This window comes from Mobula hypostoma, chromosome 8 (assembly GCF_963921235.1).
Source record: "Mobula hypostoma chromosome 8, sMobHyp1.1, whole genome shotgun sequence".
Taxonomy (NCBI): Eukaryota; Metazoa; Chordata; class Chondrichthyes; order Myliobatiformes; family Myliobatidae; genus Mobula; species Mobula hypostoma.
The window spans coordinates 117,234,329-117,250,266 of NC_086104.1; the positions used below are offsets into that span (position 1 = coordinate 117,234,329).

General features: G+C 42.4%; 1 long non-coding RNA gene across 3 annotated transcripts in view; it reads right to left on the reverse strand.

The window, feature by feature from the left end:
* The window catches only part of LOC134350878 (uncharacterized), a 66,970-nt gene that overhangs the window by 4,012 nt on the left and 47,020 nt on the right, over positions 1–15,938 (reverse strand). For 2 of the 3 annotated variants that reach the window (XR_010019025.1, XR_010019024.1), the window contains exon 5: positions 10,322–10,483. The exons of the other annotated variant lie outside the window; for it this stretch is intronic. This is a non-coding gene — a long non-coding RNA (uncharacterized LOC134350878). The remainder of the gene's footprint in view (positions 1–10,321; positions 10,484–15,938) is intronic. 3 annotated transcript variants of the gene reach the window in all.

Below are 15,938 nucleotides of genomic sequence, written 5' to 3' on the forward strand. Positions count from 1 at the left end.
GAAAGTGAATTTATTGAGTTGTTTGTTGTTTTGCTTGACCCAGTACGTTAATGTACCAACAAGATGGCAGGTCTTCCTGGATATCAGTATCAGCATAGAACTTTGAGTATGGAAGTTGTTGAGCCTTTAGGAACAAGTGAACATAATATTTTGTCCCAGAGTTTTTTTCAGGGGGAGGAGTATATCAATAAAAACAAAAGCATTAAATCGAATTCCAGAAAGGCAAAGCTTCTGCAAGTGCAGCAAAGCATTCAAGAAGTAAACTGCAAGAAACTGCTTGACGTTGAGTCAATAGAAGAACAACTGGGATGACTTCAAGAGGTAATACATGCAGTGCACGAAATGTTCATACTCAAGGTCAAGAGAAGCAATAAAAACAATGGAATGATAAAGATATAGACAAAAATGACGTTCTGCTTCAGCTGAAAGTTAATAACTCCCCAGAGTCAGACAACATATATTCAAGGGTACCTAAAGAGGTGTTTGATTATATATACATACCCCTAACGTGTATTTTTCTGAAGTCACTGAAGACTGATGAAATCCCTAAGGGCTGAAAATGTGCTAATGTTGTCCCAGTATATAAGAAGGGTGACCACACTGACCCTGGTAACTGTACATCAGTAAGATTAATGTGTATCTCTGGCAAGATAATAATGAAGAATGAGATGGAAAGCAGCTGTAAAGAACATGCATGTTGCTTAGGAAAGGGAAATAATGCTTTACTAATATGTTGGAATTCTCAGAAGAGGTAACTGAAATTTATGATAACAATAGGATGGTTGATATAATTTGCTTGGCCTTTCTGATGGCTTTTGATAAGTATTCCACAAGAGGTTAATAATCACTTTATAGAAGGTAGGGATTCTGGGTAGGTTTTGTGAATTGGTTAAAACCAGAAAACGAGTTATGGTAAGAGGATCATCTTCACACTCGGAAGATGTTAGAAGTGGCGCTCCACAGGGTTCGGTTTTGGGGCCACTGCTGTTGTTAGTTTGCATTAATGATCTAACAAATATACTAGTAAAGTTTGCTGATGACACAAAATTATGGTTGGTAACATGCTGGCAGCAGGATAAATACAATTAGATCTAAGCCAAATTCTGATGTTGGCAGATAAATGGCATATGAAATTTAATGTAAGTAAGTAAATGTAAAGAAATACATGTAATAAGTAGAAATATTAGATACAAGTATACAATGCGAGTCTTCAGTTAGAAAGTACATTGTTTGAAAGGGATTTCGGCATCCTGGTTGACTTGTCATAATCAGTATCAAATCCAAACAATGCACAGAAGTGTCTGGGATGACTAACAAAGTGTTGGGCTATATAATGTGCTCACTGGAGTACATAGAAGCATAGAAACATAGAAAATAGGTGCAGGAGTAGGCCATTTGGCCCTTCGAGCCTGCACCGCCATTTATTATGATCATGGCTGATCATCCAACTCAGAACCCTGCCCCAGCCTTCCCTCCATACCCCCTAATCCCCGTAGCCACAAGGGCCATATCTAACTCCCTCTTAAATATAGCCAATGAACTGGCCTCAACTATTTCCTGTGGCAGAGAATTCCACAGATTCACCACTCTCTGTGTGAAGAAGTTTTTCCTAATCTCGGTCTTAAAAGGCTTCCCCTTTATCCTCAAACTGTGACCCCTCATTCTGGACTTCCCCAACATCGGGAACAAACTTCCTGCATCTAGCCTGTCCAATCCATTTAGGATTTTATACATTTCAATCAGATCCCCCCTCAATCTTCTAAATTCCAACGAGTACAAGCCCAGTTCATCCAGTCTTTCTTCATATGAAAGTCCTGCCATCCCAGGAATCAATCTGGTGAACCTTCTTTGTACTCCCTCTATGGCAAGGATGTCTTTCCTCAGATTAGGGGACCAAAACTGCACACAATACTCCAGGTGTGGTCTCACCAAGGCCTTGTACAACTGCAGTAGTACCTCCCTGCTCCTGTACTCAAATCCTCTTGCTATAAATGCCAGCATACCATTCGCCTTTTTCACCGCCTGCTGTACCTGCAAATCTAGAGACTTTCTGCTTAAGCAGTACAATGTGCTTATGAGGCCACACCTTGAAAACTGTGTACAATTTTGGTTTCCATATTGTGAAGCCTAAATAGATGTAGAATGAGAGAAGACATGACAAACTGCTTGAAATCATTAACGGTATAAGTAAAGTAGATGCCAGCTGATATTTCAAAATTAATCCATCATCAAGGACACGGAGCCATAGTTGGAGATTAGTTAAGGGGAGATTGCAGACGAACGCGAGGAAGCATTTATTTACAGAGTGAATGTGAAACTATGTAATTGTGCAGCTGAGGGGAGTACATTAGAGACTTCCAAACCTGAACGCAATAGCTATTTCAACACATTATGTGAACAGGAATTTGGTAGGATTTATTAGACTGAATAGTCCGTTCTTGTCAAAAACTTTTTCACTGTTCTAACATACAGAAATCAATGAGTGAAAAATATCAGAAATATGCTGAATTAAAAGAGGAAAATGAATGGCAATGGAACATGAACAATATTGTCCAAATAGTTATATCTACAACTGGCATTATCCCAAAATCACTTGAAACTAGCTTTAAACATTTAAGCCTACAGAAATCTCCAGAAAGCCACTGGTAAAACCACTATAGGAACGGAAGATTCCGATAAATTGAGAAATGAGTGTGGTTGCCTCTGCCGATACCCCAGGCTTTGCAAGCTTGAGCGGAGAAAAGAAATAATATTGCTCAAAAAGCTTAGCAAATCACTATAGGAACCGAAAGTTCCCATAACTTGAGAAATGTGTGTCTTTGCCGGTGTCCATACCCAGATTTTACAAGTTTGAGCGAAAAAAAGTGCAAACTTAAAGCACACGGTATTGGGGGTAAGGTATTGATGTGGATAGAGAATTGGTTAGCAGACAGGAAGCAAAGAGTGGGAATAAGCGGGACCTTTTCAGAATGGCAGGCAGTGACTAGTGGGGTACCGCAAGGCTCAGTGCTGGAACCCCAGTTGTTTACAATATATATTAATGACTTGGATGAGGGAATTGAATGCAGCATCTCCAAGTTTGCGGATGACACGAAGCTGGGTGGCAGTGTTAGCTGTGAGGAGGATGCTAAGAGGATGCAGAATGACTTGAATAGGTTAGCTGAGTGGGCAAATTCATGGCAGATGCAATTTAATGTGGATAAATGTGAAGTTATCCACTTTGGTGGCAAAAACAGGAAAACAGATTATTATCTGAATGGTGGCCGATTAGGAAAAGGGGAGGTGCAACGAGACCTGGGTGTCATTATACACCAGTCATTGAAAGTGGGCATGCAGGTACAGAAGGCGGTGAAAAAGGCGAATGGTAAGCTGGCATTTATAGCGAGAGGATTCGAGTACAGGAGCAGGGAGGTACTACTGCAGTTGTACAAGGCCTTGGTGAGACCACACCTGGAGTATTGTGTGCAGTTTTGGTCCCCTAATCTGAAGAAAGACATCTTTGCCATAGAGGGAGTACAAAGAAGGTTCACCAGATTGATTCCTGGGATGGCAGGACTTTCATACGATGAAAGACTGGATGAACTAGGCTTATACTCATTGGAATTTAGAAGATTGAGGGGGGGATCTGATTGAAACGTATAAAATCCTAAAGGGATTGGACAGGCTAGATGCAGGAAGATTGTTCCCGATGTCGGGGAAGTCCAGAACAAGGGGTCACAGTTTGAGGATAAAGGGGAAGCCTTTTAGGACCGAGATTAGGAAAAACTTCTTCACACAGAGAGTGGTGAATCTGTGGAATTCTCTGCCACAGGAAACAGTTGAGGCCAGTTCATTGGCTATATTTAAGAGGGAGTTAGATATGGCCCTTGTGGCTAAAGGGATTAGAGGGTATGGAGAGAAGGCTGGTGCAGGATTCTGAGTTGGATGATCAGCCATGATCATACTGAATGGCGGTGCAGGCTCGAAGGGCCGAATGGCCTTCTCCTGCACCTATTTTCTATGTTTCTATGTAAAAACAATAGGGTTAGCATATCAGTCAGCATTTCCACGGCTGCTACCTTACATGCTTGATTTGGATTTAAGTGAGGGAGAGTTGCACAGCGTCAGCGTCACTCTCTCTTCCCAATTCCCATCTTTAGTAGTAGTAGTAGTAGTCATACTTTATTGATCCCAGGGGGAAATTGGTTTTCGTTACAGTTGCACCATAAATAATAAATAGTAATAGAAATAATAATAGAACAATAAATAGTTAAATAGTAATATATAAATTATGCCAGTAAATTATGAAATAAGTCCAGGACCAGCCTGTCGGCACAGGGTGTCTGACCCTTCAAGGGAGGAGTTGTAAAGTTTGATGGCCACAGGCAGGAATGACTTCCTATGACGCGCTGTGCTGCATCTCGGAGGAATGAGTCTCTGGCTGAATGTACTCCTGTGCCCATCCAGTACATTATGTAGTGGATGGGAGACATTGACCAAGATGGCATGCAACTTGGACAGCATCCTCTTTTCAGACACCACCGTGAGAGAGTCCAGTTCCATCCCCACAACATCACTGGCCTTACGGATAAGTTTGTTAGAAACCATAGAAACCAAAGAAAACTACAACACAGAAACAGGCCTTTTGGCCCTTCTTGGCTGTGCCGAACCATTTTCTGCCTAGTCCCACTGACCTGCACATGGACCATATCCCTCCATACACCTCCCATCCATGTATCTATCCAATTTATTCTTAAATGTTAAAAAAGAACCAGCATTTACCACTTCATCTGGAAGCTCATTCCATACTCCTAACACTCTCTGTGTGAAGAAGCCCCCCCCAATGTTCCCTTTAAACTTTTCCCCCCCTCACCCTTAACCCATGTCCTCTGGTTTCTTTCTCTCCTTGCCTCAGTGGAAAAAAACTGCTTGCATTCACTCCATCTATACCCATCATAATTTTATATACCTCCATCAAATCTCCCCTCATTCTTCTAAGCTCCAGGGAATAAAGTCCTAACCTATTCAACCTTTCTCTGTAACTGAGTTTTTCAAGTCCTGGCAACATCCTTGTAAACCTTCTCTGCACTCTTTCAACCTTATTTATATCCTTCCTGTAATTTGGTGACCAAAACTGAACACAATACTCCAGATTCGGCCTCACCAATGCCTTATACAACCTCATCATAACATTCCAGCTCTTATACTCAATACTTTGATTAATAAAGGCCAGCGTAACAAAAGCTCTCTTTGCGACCCTATCTACCTGTGACGCCACTTTTAGGCAATTTTGTATCTGTATTTCCAGATCCCTCTGTTCTACTGCACTCCTCAGTGCCTTACCATTAACCCTGTATGTTCTACCTTGGTTTGTCCTTCCAATGTGCAATACCTCACATTTGTCTGTATTAAACTCCATCTGCCATTTTTCAGCCCATTTTTCCAGCTGGTCCAAGTCCTTCTGCAGGCTCTGAAAACCTTCCTCACTGTTTACTACACCTCCAATCTTTGTATCATCAGCAAATTTGCTGATCCAATTTACCACATTATCATCCAGATCATTGATATAGATGACAAATAACAATGGACCCAGCACTGATCCCTGTGGCACACCACTAGTCACAGGCCTCCACACAGCGAAGCAATTCTCTCCTACCACTCTTTGGCTTCTTCCATTGAGCCAATGTCTAATCCAATGTACCACCTCTCCATGTATACCTAGCGACTGAATTTTCCTAACTAACCTCCCATGCGGGACCTTGTCAAAGGCCTTACTGAAGTCCATGTAGACAATATCCACTGCCTTCCCTTTATCCAATTTCCTGGTAACCTCCTCGAAAAACTCCAATAGATTGGTCAAACATGACCTACCACGCACAAAGCCATGTTGACTCTCCCTAATAAGTCCCTGTCTATCCAAATGCTTGTAGATTCTGTCTCTTAGTACTCCCTCCAATAACTTACCTACTACTGACGTTAAACTTACCGGCCTATAATTTCCCGCATTACTTTTCGATCCTTTTTTAAACAACGGAACAACATGAGCCACTCTCCAATCCTCCGGCACCTCACCCGTAGACAGCGACATTTTAAATTTTTCTGCCAGGGCCCCCGCAATTTCAACACTAGTCTCCTTCAAGGTCCGAGGGAACACCCTGTCAGGTCCCGGGGATTTATCCACTTTAATTTTCCTCAAGACAGCAAGCACCTCCTCCCTTTCAATCTGTACAGTTTCCATGATCTCACTACTTGATTCCCTTAATTCCATAGACTTCATGTCAGTTCCCTTCGTAAATACAGATGCAAAAAAACTATTTAAGATCTCCCCCATTTCCTTTGGTTCCGAACATAGCCGACCACTCTGATCTTCAAGAGGACCAATTTTATCCCTTACAATCCTTTTGCTCTTAATATACCTGTAAAAGCTCTTTGGATTATCCTTCACTTTGACTGCCAAGGCAACCTCATGTCTTCTTTTAGCCCTCCTGATTACTTTCTTAAGTATTTTCTTGCACTTTTTATACTCCTCAAGCACCTGATTTACTCTCTGTTTCCTATACATTTCATACAACTCCCTCTTCTTCTTTATCAGAGTTGCAATATCCCTTGAGAACCAAGGTTCCTTATTCCTATTCACTTTGCCTTTAATCCTGACAGGAACATAGAAACTCTGCACTCTCAAAATTTGTCCTTTTAAGGCTTCCCACCTACCGATCACATCTTTGCCAGAGAACAACCTGTCCCAATCCACGCTTTTTAGATCCTTTCTCATTTCTTCAAATTTGGTCTTCTTCCAGTTCAGAACCTCAACCCTAGGACCAGATCTTTCCTTGTCCATGATCAAACTGAAACTAATGGTGTTATGATCACTGGAACCAAAGTGCTCCCCTACACAGACTTCCGTCATTTGTCCTAACTCGTTTCCTAACAGGAGATCCAATATTGCATCCCCTCTAGTTGGTCCCTCTATATATTGATTTAGCAAACTTTCCTGAACACATTTTACAAACTCTAAACCATCTGGACCCCTAACAGTATGGGAGTCCCAATCAATATATGGAAAATTAAAATCCCCTACCACCACAACTTTATGTTTCCTGCAGTTGCCTGCTATCTCTCTGCAGATTTGCTCTTCCAAGTCTCGTTGACTATTGGCTGGTCTGTAATACAATCCCACTAATGCGGCCATACCTTTCCTGTTTCTCAGCTCCACCCATAAGGACTCAGTAGACAAGCCCTCTAATCTGTCCTGCCTGAGCACTGCTGTAAAATTTTCCCTAACAAGCAATGCTACTCCCCCACCTTACATTCCTCCACCTCGATCACATCTGAAACATCGGAACCCTGGAATATTAAGCTGCCAGTCCTGTCCCTCCTGTAGCCAAGTTTCACTAATTGCTATAACGTCATCATTCCACGTGTCAATCCACGCCCTCAACTCATCCGCCTTCCCCGCAATACTCCTAGCATTGAAATATATACACCTCAGAAGGTTTTTATCACCACTCACAACCTTTCTATTAGCGGATTTGCTTGAACTTTTAACATCATTTATTTTCACCCCAGCCACACTGTCAGCTCTGGCACTCTGGTTCCCATCCCCTTGCAAATTGTTGATTCTGTTGGTGTCTGCTACCCTCAGCCTGCTGCCCCAGTACACAACAGCAGATGTGATAGCACTGGGCACCACAGACTCGTAGAACATCCTCAGCATCGTCCGGCAGATGTTAAAGGACCTCAGTCTCCTCAGGAAAAACAGACGGCTCTGACCCTTCTTGTAGACAGCCTGGACATCTGGATCCAGTGGCAAGACAAGAGTCGAGACGGCTGGAGATGGGACTAGGCGCAGTGGTTGACCAGGTCGTCTTCTATGTCTTGTAATGCTCTACATGTTCCATAACGCTTGCAGAGACCGCCTTCTGGACCATTGGACCTTCCATTGGTCTCATCTGCTCAATCCGCTGGTATACCTGTAAAACTTGGACTGTGTATCGAAGGCATATAAGACAGTTCAACCATTTCCACATGGCCTGTCATTGCAGAATATTAGGCATCAAATGGCAAGACAAAGTACCAGACACTGAAGCTCCCTCTAGAGCAAGTCTACTATCAGTCCACATACTGCTGATGAGAGCACAGACCCGGTGGGCAGGTCATGTCATCCGCATGCTGGACGAGCGCATACCAAAGCAGATCCTTTTTGGGAACTCTCTGCTGGAAGACACTCGCACAGAGGGCAGAAGAAACATTACAAAGACACACTAAAGGGCTCCCTGAAGTCGCTTGCCATAGACACGACCACCTGGGAATCACTGGCACAAAACTGCCCTACCTAGCGCGGCCTTATCCACAAAGGCTGCCAAGCTTACGAAGCAAGGCGTATTGCTGAATCACAACATATGCACAAGCCCAGAGCCATCAGCACAACAACTGCAGTGCCTACACGTCTGCCCATGATGTGCCAGGACATTTCGTGCCCGAATTGGCCTGACCAGTCATCTTCTGACACACCGCATCCCACCTCAAAGTGACTAATGGTGTCGAGGTCTTCACTGACGACGGCAATGTATGAACTGAGAACCTTACATGCTAACTTTACAGCGTCTTCTCGATTACTTCCAGACTTCTGGAATCTGCAATTTTTTTTGGGAACGGGGAAATTGAGAAAACAAAACAGTTTAAAATCTCATATCCTTTTTTTAAATTTCAGTTAGAGACTACATGAAATTTGGCTCATGTTTAATATCAATAAAGTGTAATGCTCATCACAGTCTTAAAAAAAAGTATGGTTCAGAATTGACTTGGGAGGGAACTTTCTAAATTTGCTTATAAACTCTCATCTAATGGACAGAGCAAAGAAGGTGTATTGGGAGAGTTAACCAATGAGCCTTGAGAATTTCCTCATGATTATGATTATACACTCAGTGGCAACTCTGTAAGTTTCCTTCTATACCTAATAAAGTGGTCACTGAGTGCATGTTTGTAGTCCTCTGCTGTGGTACCCCATCCACTTCAGATTTCAAAGTGCTGTGCTTTCAAAGATGCTCTTCTGCAAACAACTACTGTAACCTGTTGTTACTTGAAGTACTATCGCCTTCCTGTCAGCTTGAACCAATCTGACCAATCTCTTCTGACCTCTTTCGTTAACAAGGTATTTTCTACCACAGGACTGCCACTTACTGGATGTTTTCTTCACACCATTCTCTGTAAACCGTAGAGATTGTTGTGTGTGAAAATCCCAGGAAATCAGCAATTACTGAGATGCGCAAAGCACCCTGTCTGGTACCAACAATCACTCCAAGCTCAAAGACAATTAGACCACATTTCTTCTGCATCCTTACATTTGGTCTGAACAACAACTGAAACACTTGACCATTTCTGCATGCTTTAATGCAATGAGTTGCTGCCCCATGTCTGGCTGCTTAGATATTTGCATTCAGGATCAGGTGTACAGGCGTACCTAATAAAGTAGCCTCTAAATGTAAATGATGCTTTTGATACAATTATAACTTGAGGGAAGAAGTTGACACCAAAATGGTGATAAGGAAAACATTACTGAGTTTGGATAATCATGGGACAAACAAATGAATCGCTCTAAGCTGATAGGTTTAGATCAGGGAACAGGAGGAGTTTGGAGTGTAGGGTGAACTGATTTGCAAGAATGGCTCCTTTCCTGTGACACGTTACCAAATGTTACATGTCACCAAAACATCAAAACACCGAGGCAATGTGTATTATATGAACTTGTATGGCAATTAATAAACCCTGTGTCTGCCTGGAAGCAATAGGGTATGACTAGGCAGTGATTGCAGATGCAAAGCTGTCAAAATTCACAGAATGCTGGTGGAACGCAGCAGGCCAGGCAGCATCTATAGGAAGAGGTACAGTTGACGTACCTCTTCGTATTGATGTTGCCTGGCCGGCTGCGTTCCACCAGCATTTTGTGTGTGTTGCTCGAATTTCTAGCATCTGCAGAGTTCCTCGTGTCAGGTGTCAAAATTCACCCATTTGATGAGGATTTCAAATCGGAAATGAGAAAATGCCCTCAAGTCTCAACATTATTCAAAAAGACAAGAGATAGTGTAGATGCTAGAAATCCATAATAAAACATACAAATGACACTCTGGAGCAACAAAATCCACACGTAATGAACTCAGCAGGTCAGCTGGCATCGACAGAAATGAACAAACAGTGTTTTGGGCTAAAATAGATCCAGTGAAGAACTGCATTTTGTGTATTTTGCTGAATATCAGCCGTCTGACAGTACTTAAACTTCTAGTTGCAACCTCTCCATTAAAAGATGTGCCCACTGACCATGTGAAATAAGAAAAATGCTGCGTACCAGGTTTTTCTTTCGCTCCAGTTGCCTTATCCTGAGTACCAGAACCGCTGCCGTCATCAGAGCCAGGATGCCCACGAAGCTGGTAGGTGTTTCGGCTTCTAACTGCTTGAATCTTACAGGCACTTCAAAGGTACTTCCCAAGGCATGGTGTATATTCTTTTGCTTTATTTTAACATGATTGAAGGAAATATTCAAATTAAATCTGGTCTCTCCTCATAAAGACAGAAGTGCAATTCAACATCTTTAGTCTCAGATTATAAACAGTATATGCAATGCAGTGTCTACGGCATTTAAAAAAAACTCAGATGTCTCCCATTATGTCATGCCCAGCCTTTAACTGAAGTGTTTCAGAAATGCATACCTACTTCAACTGCTTCCTTTGATCCGTATTCTTTATCAACCTTCTTAAATCGGAACTCACATAGGGTAAGGTTTGTAACCCAACTTGATTCCCTGAATGTAATGAGCCGAACAAACCTTTAGCCATTTCGTTGGGGAGAGTTTAAACTAGAATTGCTGGGGGGTGGGAACCGAACTGAAGAGACGGAGGAAGGAGCGGTTGGCTTACAAATAGAGAAAGCTTGTAGGCAGTGTGTGAGGGAGAATAGGCAGGTGATAGAAAAGGGATGTGCTCATACTGGTGGTTTGAGATGTCTCTATTTTAATGCAGAAAGCATCATGAAAAGAGCGGATGGGCTTAGAGGGTGGATCAATACTTGGAGCTACGATATTGTGGCCATTACAGAGACTTGGATGGCTCAGTGGTAGAAATGGTTACTCAGAGTGCTAAGCTTTAGATGTTTCAGAAAGGACAGGGAGGGAGGCAAAAGAGGTGGGGGCGTGGCACTGTTGATCAGAGTTAGTATCACGGCTGCAGAAAAGGAGGAAGTCATGGAAGGATTGTCTACTAAGTCTCTGTAGCTGGATGTTAGGAACAGGAAGGGGTCAATAACTCTGCTGGGTGTTTTTTATTGACCTCCCAATAGAAACAAGGAGATTAAGGAGCAGATAGGGAGACAAATTCTGGAAAGGTGTAATAATAACCGGGTCGTTCTGGTAGGAGATTTTAATTTCCCAAATATTGACAGGCATCTTCCTAGAACAAGGGATTTAGATGGAGTGGAGTTTTGTTAGGTGTGTTCAGGAAGGTTTCCTGACACAATATGTAGCTAAGTCTACAAGAGGAGAGGCTGTACTTGATCTGTTATTGGGAAATGGACCTGGTAAGGTGTCAGGTCTCTCAGTGGGAGAGTATTTTGGAGATAGAATTATGATCACTATCTCCTTTACCATAGCATTGGAGAGGGATAGGAGCAGACAAGTTAGGAAAGCATCTAATTGGAGCAAGGGGAAATATGGAGCTACTTGACAGGAACTTGGAAGTATAAATTGGGAACAGATGTTCTCAGGGAAATGCATGACAGAAATGAGGTAACTGTTCAGGGAATATTTGCGTGACGTTCTGCCTAGGTACGTTCTAATGAGACAGGGAATGGATGGTAGGGTACAGGAACCGTGGTGTACAAAGGCTATTGAAAATTTTGACAAGAAGAACAGAAAAAAAAATTACAAAAAGTTCAAAAAACTAGGTAATGATAGAGATTGAGAAAATTATAAGGCTAGTAGGAAGGAGCTTAAGAATAAAATTAGTAGAGCCAGAAGGGGCCATGAGAAGGCCTTGGCAGACAGGATTAAGGAAAACCTCAAAGCATTCTGCAAGTATGTGAAGAACAAGAGGATGAGATGTGAGAGAACAGGACCAATCAAGTGTGACAGTGGGAAAGTGTGTATGAAGCTGCAGGAGATAGCAGAGTTACTTAATGAATACTTTGCTTCAGTATTCACTACAGAAAAGGACATTGGCGATTGCAGGAATGACTTACAACAGTCTGAAAAGCTCGAACAGATAGACATTAAGAAAGAGGATGTGCTGGAGCTTTTAGAATGCATCAAGTTGAATAAGTCACCAGGACCGAACAAGATATACTCCAGGCTACAGTGGAGGTGAAGGAGCAGATTTCTAATCCTCTGGGAGTTGATCTTTCCATCATCAATGGGCTGGGAGAGGTTCTGGAAGACTGAAGGGCTGCAGATGTTGTTCCCTTATTCAAGAAAGGGAGTAGAGATAGCCCAGGAAATTATAGACCAGTGAGTCTTACTTGGTAAGTCGATGGAGAAGATCCTGAGAGGCAGGATTTATGAATATTTGGAGAGGAATAATATGATTAGGAATAGCCAGTATGACTTTGTCAAAGGCAGGTCAAGGCTTACAAGCCTGATTGAATTTTTTGAAGATGTGTCTAAACACATTGATGAAGGTAGAGCAGTAGATGTAGTGTATATGGATTTCAGCAAGGTATTTGGTAAGGTACCCCATGCAAAACTTATTGAGAAGGTAAGGAGGCATGGGAATCAAGGGGACCTTGCTTTGTGGATCCAGAACTGGTTTGTCACAAAAGGCAAAGAGTGGTTGTAAATGGATCATGTTCTGCATGGAGGTGGGTGACCAGAGGGGTGCCTCAGGGATCTGTTCTGGGACCCCTTCTCTTCATGATTTTTATAAATGACCTGGATGAGAAAGTGGAGGGTTGGGTTAGTGAATATACCGATGACACAAAGGTTGGGGGTGTTCTGGATAGTGTGGCTGTCAGAGGTTACAGAGGGACATTGATAGGATGCAAATCTGGGCTGAGAAGTGGCAGATGGAGTGCAACCCAGATAAGTGTGAGCTGGTTCATTTTGGTAGGTCAAATATGATGGCAGAATATGGCACTAATGGTAAGACTCTTGGCAGTATGGAGGATCAGGGGGATCTTAGGGTTCAAGTCCAAAGGACACTCAAAGCTGCTGCGCAGGTTGACTCTGTAGTTAAGAAGGCATACGGTGTATTGGCCTTCATGAATGGTGGGACTGAGTATAAGAGCTGAGAGGTAATGATACAGCTTTATAGAACCCTGACTGCACTCAGTTCTGGTCACTTCACTACAGAAGGATGTGGATAATAGCGAAAGAGTGCAGAGGAGATTTACAAGGATGTTGCCTTGATTGGGGAGCATGCCTTATGAGAATAGGTTGAATGAACTTGGCTTTTTCTCCTTGCAGCAACGAAGCATGAGAGGTGACCTAACAGAGGTGCATAAGATGATGAGAGGCACTGATCATGTGGATAGTCTGAGGTTTTTTCCCAGGGCTGAAATGGCTAGCACGAGAGGGCACAGTTTAAGGTGCTTGGAAGTAGGTACAGAGGAGATGTCAGAGAATGGTGAGTGCGTGGAACAGGCTGTCGGCGACGGTGGTGGAGGTGGATAAGATAGGGTGGTTTAAGAGACTCCTGGATAGTTACATGGAGCTTAGGAAAATAGAGGGCTATGGGTAACCCTCAGTAATTTCTAAAATAAGCACATGTTCGGCACGGAATTGTGGGCTGAAGGGCCTGTATTGTGCTGTAGGTTTCCTATGTTTCTATGTTACTTGTGAAACATTTCGGGCATCCTGATATCCTGCACACTGCTTGTCAAACAGTTCGGTATACGGATGCTACTGGATAACTGCATCTCTCTCACAAACTTTCCTATCTTATCTATGCCTTTCAAAAATTTAAAAACTTCTACCAGCACTCCTTTTAGGCACCGCTGATCGGGAGAAAATTACACAAGTTTATCAGTCTTCCGCTTATAGCTTATACCCCTTTTCCACAGCCTCCTGCTTTTAATGAGGGGGATGGAACTGCACACAATACTGCAAATCCAGCTGAACTAAAGTTCAATAAACATTTCTTCTGTAGATTTGAATATCCCTGCCAAGAAAAGGCGACCAAATCTTAAGCCTTATTTATCACCCTATTTTCTTGTAAATGCATTTTCAGAGAACTAAAGACTTGGGGACCCTAACATCCCTCAGTATATCTGAAATTAAGTTCCGAATACTTTCCTGTTTAAATAATGTTGAACTGAATAGTATGAATCAAGTTCAAATCGCTCAACAAAAGGTACCTTTGATTATATTCACCTCTACTATTGAACAGGCCTCATTTTTTTCGGTGACTAATGGGGCAGTTTGGTGGCATTTGCCAGCATCAGCCACTGTGACAGCTAGTATCACCAATGTGACATAATCGGCAGATAAAATTGTTTTTGCGTTACTTGGGAGAACCTCCCGGACTACAGTCCAAAGAACGCGCAACGTCACACTGATATCGTTAAGCCATCTCACTGTTGGTTCCTCTTGAGAAGTTACTGCACCTAACACTCAGTTACTCATTTCATAGAAGATTTCTCTGCATTTAATGTTGCTACAATAAATAATAGTGTTAAATATAAAATATGTCACGAACATACACACAGACACACAAACATGAAATCCCTCAAACACAGACGTCATCTTGATTCAATTCACTGTTTATATTTACTGTTGCAACTATCGTTGACTATTATCTTTGTATGAAAAGTTTAAGTATAAAATGAAGTACCATATATTTTCAGTTCGATCTTTGCCTGTGCAGAACATTGTCTGATAGATTTACTGACTTGAAAAAGAGGGATCCGCTCAGAGCAAAAACTCAATCTGAGCTCTGTAATCATAGTTCACTTCTATAATCTTCTACTTCCAAGTACAAATGGTTGCTTCGTATGGTTCCAGAACCCCTCCTTCACAAAACATGATGGGATCACCTTCAGCATCATGGATTCCCCGAACGGCGCTTCATCTCTCCATTATCTCTGCTTCTGCCTTCCAAGGCATGTTCTTTCCAAATTATCCATCTGATTGTAAACATAACAATTTAATTTGCTGCCTCTGCTTTTCCCGACAGCATCTTCTGGACTCCAGTTATGCAATACATCAATAAAGTTTGTGTTTATTACATTGTTTTTCAGTCCGTCACTTTTGGGTTATTTTGCCAATCAAGATTTATTCTCTGTCACCTGATCCACCAACCATAAGATATAGTATCTGAATTAGGACATTTGGCCCATCGGGCTTGCTTCGCCACTTATCATGGTTTATCTATTTTTCTTGTCATCCTCAATCTCCTGCCTTCTCCCAATATCCTTTCATGCCCTGACCAATCAAGAATCTATCAAGCTCTGCCTTAAGTATACATAAAGACTTGGCCTCCACAGCTGCCGACTACTCTCTACGTCCATTCTGTCATGCGTTTTCATCATTCAATAGGTTTGAATGAAGTCACCGCCTATTCTTCTGTATTCTAGTGAATACAGGCCCAGAGCCATCAAGTTTTCTTCATATGTCAAGCCATTCAATCCTGGATTTTTTTTTTCCTGAGCCTCCTTTGAAACCTATCCAGTTTCAGCACAGCCTTTATAAGATAAGGGGCCCAACACTGCTTACAATGCTCTTTGCTCATGAGTGCACAGTACTCCAAGTGTGGCCTAACCAGAGTTTTATAGCGCTGCATCATTACATCGCGACTCTTAAACTCTATCCCTCAACTTATGAAAGCTAACACCCCATAAGCTTTCTTAACTACCCTATCTACCTGTGAGGCAACTTTCAGGGATCTGTGGACATATACCCCCAGATCCCTCTGCTCCTCCACACTTCCAAGTATCCTGCCATTTACTTTGTACTCTGCCTTTGAGTTTGTCCTTCCAAAGTG